This window comes from Sinocyclocheilus rhinocerous, unplaced genomic scaffold, assembly GCF_001515625.1.
Source record: "Sinocyclocheilus rhinocerous isolate Xijiao unplaced genomic scaffold, SAMN03320098_v1.1 scaffold708, whole genome shotgun sequence".
Taxonomy (NCBI): domain Eukaryota; kingdom Metazoa; phylum Chordata; class Actinopteri; order Cypriniformes; family Cyprinidae; genus Sinocyclocheilus; species Sinocyclocheilus rhinocerous.
In genome coordinates, this window is record NW_015635523.1 from 2,290,805 (window position 1) to 2,294,590 (window position 3,786).

The 3,786-nt window shown below is 37.4% G+C and overlaps 1 long non-coding RNA gene across 1 annotated transcript; it reads left to right on the forward strand.

The window, feature by feature from the left end:
• Positions 1–980: 980 nt before the first annotated feature.
• On the forward strand, positions 981–3,786 carry LOC107747024 (uncharacterized). The gene is made up of 2 exons (XR_001640752.1): positions 981–1,119; positions 1,654–3,786. It is a non-coding gene; the product is annotated as an uncharacterized LOC107747024 (long non-coding RNA).

The following is a 3,786-nucleotide window of genomic DNA, read 5'->3' on the forward strand; positions in this document are numbered from 1 at the left end:
GTGTGTGTGTGTGTGTGTGTGTGTGAGAGAGAGAGAGAGAGACAGGGTCGCATCACAGTGGAGTCAGCTGTCTTAACCGTGGCTTGTGTACTGCAAACACATACCAGCTTCCTCACTGTGTCTGTCACGCGACTCTGTTGTCCTTTCGGGCTTGAACTGATGGTAAAACTAATGACATTATTAACTGTCTTGATATTTACTTTGAAAGCTGACGCTCGTGATTATGGTAAGGGGCGTTACATTTCCGACGCGTGCTTGCGGTGTTCGGCCAATCACAGTGCACTGGGTCAGCTGGCCAATCAGAGCGGACTGCGCTTGTCTGAAGGAGGGACTTTGTAGAAAACGAAGCGTTTGAGAGAGGTGGGGCATAGAGGACCTACAGTAATGTACAGTATTTGAAAAATAATGTGTTTTTTGAACATTAAAGCATGTCAACATATTCTGTTACACCAAATACACAAAATAATGATCTTTAAAAAAGCATCATATGACCCCTTTAATTTCTTTCAAAAACCTTACCGGCCCTAAACTTTTGAATTGTAGTGTAGATAAATAAACAAAGATGTTCTTCAGACAAATAGTGTAATATTACTCACCACTAAAGCCTTAGTGTACGTGACACCATAGTCCAAACATAACAAGAACCCGACTGAAGCCTCCAAATTTGTTTATACACCATTTGATCTTAATTATCATCAGCATGCTGTGTAGAGCACTCAAGAATGTGTACGAGATTCATTTCTGACTTCCGACCTACGTTGTGAGTGTGTGGTAAATTAGTTATTTTTGTAGACAAACTTACGAGAAAGGGATAATGTCTCTCATCTGGTCTGTATTATTACTGTTTAACTGTTTTTTCCAGCTCTTAGCGTGACATGTTCTTTTTTTGGTTCATCATAATTGCACATCCTCTACACTCATCTACTTTTTTTTTCCTTTTATTTTGTCTACCCAAACTTTTTTTTTTCCCCCATTTAATCTCTTCTCGGATGTCATCTCTCCTCAGGGCTTTACGTACATAGCTCCATCTGTGCTCGAAAACATCAACGAGAAGTTCACTTTTGAGCCAAAATCCCGTTCACCTCGCAAGCTTCTGGGAAGCCCAAGAACACCAGTGAGGTAATGTTTTTCTCATTCCACTTAGATTCACAGTTTGAAGTGTGTATAAAGTAGTTATGTCCAGTTTTATGATCTTGTAGGGCTGGGTAAAAAAAATATTAGTCATGATCTGCATTTGAAGAAACGGATTACTTTTAAGAATGAATCATTAAAATAAGCTCACAGGCTGTGTCCGAATATGCTTGCTTCCCTACTATATAGTAGGTGGAAAACAGTACATGAAGAGTAGTAGGTCCGAATTAATAGTATTTAAACAGTAGGCGGAAAAATACCCAAATGCCTTACTACTTCCTCTCTCTCTATATATATTTATATTTATATATGTATATATACACTAACTAATCGAAATGTGTATTGATTCCCAACCCTGTGATTTTGTAGGGAATGACATTGATTTCATTTATCTGGGCTTTAAGTCCAAGATTGTGTACATGCTGTAACATGCTTATCTGGTCATGTTTATCCTGGTTTTGCATTTGTAATTTAACATGAATCGAGATCCGTAACCCGTGATGCCATACTTGCTTTTTCCAGCCCTGTGAAGGCTGAAGGGTTAGACGGTTGGACTCGGGGTCCACTCTTCCCAGAATTGCCCACAACCACCTCCTCTCTCCTGCCGCCCACTGATACGCCCATGGAGGTGTCTAATGTGGAGCAGCTGGACATTAGCAGCAACATGGAGGTGTCAGCCCCTCTCCCCATCAAAAAACCATCCAACACAGGGTCATTTGTGAAACCGACTCACCCAGCGGGCGGCAGGAGACCCAAGCATTTAAGGATGAATCATTGATGAACGTCTTAAGTTTTGTATTTTAGGAATTTATCAAATTACCCAAAAGGCCTTTCTGCACCCAGTTTCTGTCTCTTAAACACTTGCCGCACCAGTGTACTTCATGCAAGCATGCAGAGCTGTAACCTCTCTCTGCTTGCATTATGGTGAGGGGGGCTGCTGCTTGCTATGAAAGAGCACCTTGCACTCTGAGCATGAATTTCACAGTTTATCTTTTATATGCCATGCTCATGCAAAACATAAGGGAGAATACATAGTATCTTCTGTTGTATATTTGAAGTGTGATCTGAGACACTGAGTTTGAGCCACTTGTTATTGTGTTTTGCTTGATTATGTTCTAACTAAAAGTAACAGTATTTAAATGGATAGTTCACCCAAAAAATATAAATTTTGCCATGTACTCACCTTTATGCCATTCCAAACCTGTATAACTTGCCTTCTTTCTTCTGTGGAACACAAAAGAAGATTTTCTCTGCGTTTTTTTGTTTTAGACCGATTGACTTTCATTATGTGGACAAACACAGTTGTATCGTGCTTCAAAATGTCTTCTGTTGTGTTTCACAGAAGAACATAAAGTCATACAGGTTTGGAAAGACATGAGGGTAAATGATGACATAATATTAATTGTTGGGTGAATTGTCTTTTTAAAATGGCAAGAAGATCCAGGTCTACATTCTTGAGGAATCTGTCTGATTTGCTTTGTTTTTGATTCTTAATTCATCAATAGTTGTTTGGACCCCTAGAATCACAGATGTAGGGTACTTGGAGCTCTATAGTCGTGTTAGTCTAACCTACCAATGATAAACTATGAAGTAAAAAAATTTTTTTTCTTTGCTGCAGGTTCATGAGACAGTGTTAGATGACCTCAAGGCATTATTCTCTTATTTTGATCTGCTCTTGATTACATTTAAAATTCATACATTCAAGTATGAATCTACCTGCACTCTGGGCATCAAATCACTGTTTTTCTTTTCAACAGTAAAAAGCTATTTAACAACCAATTTTCTGACCAAAGAATTTAAAAAATAATATATCACTATATAATACTGGATAAATCCTCATAATCCAGAGTACAGTTACTTCTTTCTAAGCCACATCCACAAACACAAATTCCAGTAATACTACTGACTTTAAACAGAATGCTTATTTAATTTTTAATCCTAATATTGAAGACACCAAGACGAGTTTTGAAATAGTTTCCTTAACACTACCCCTATCAGTAATTGATTTTTTCCCCCCCTGAATATGTGTTTTGACCTATTTATTTTTCAGGTGCCGTATAGATTTGTAAACTATGCAAATTATTTATTCTTTATAGTCAAAAATGCTTTTCAGGGTTTAGCCGGATTAGTAACATGAACACATGCCTTCTTCTTTCTACAAAGGTGTTGGAGTCAAAACAATTTTATTATTCTCGGGGACATTAAAAATGTGATTTTAAATATGTTTTCAGGATGTGCACTGTACACTAGAAAACCACTGTATTATTTATTGTTTTATTGAATTTTGATTAAATAAGCTTGGATATATGTGGTTAAGGGGAAAGAAAATCTCTATTCTAGATCAATCCAGAATGATGGAAGCATAATAAAGTAGTAAATCTTTCCCAAAAAAAAAAAACGTATTTATTTAATTGCTGTACATAGACATGATTCTTCATGAATGTTGGTGTTTTTTCCTTGTATTATAGTTCTTACAGATACAGTATGTATTGTATGATGAAGTGACTCCTTGAACTGGTGGACACTGAATCTGCATCTTGTTAAGATTGTGCTGTACGTAAGCCATCATGGGTGGTTCTTTGTATCGTGTTTCACAGGCATTCCTGTGCTCATAGAAGTGTTATTGTTATCAATGAACATCTGCGTGTGAGACTG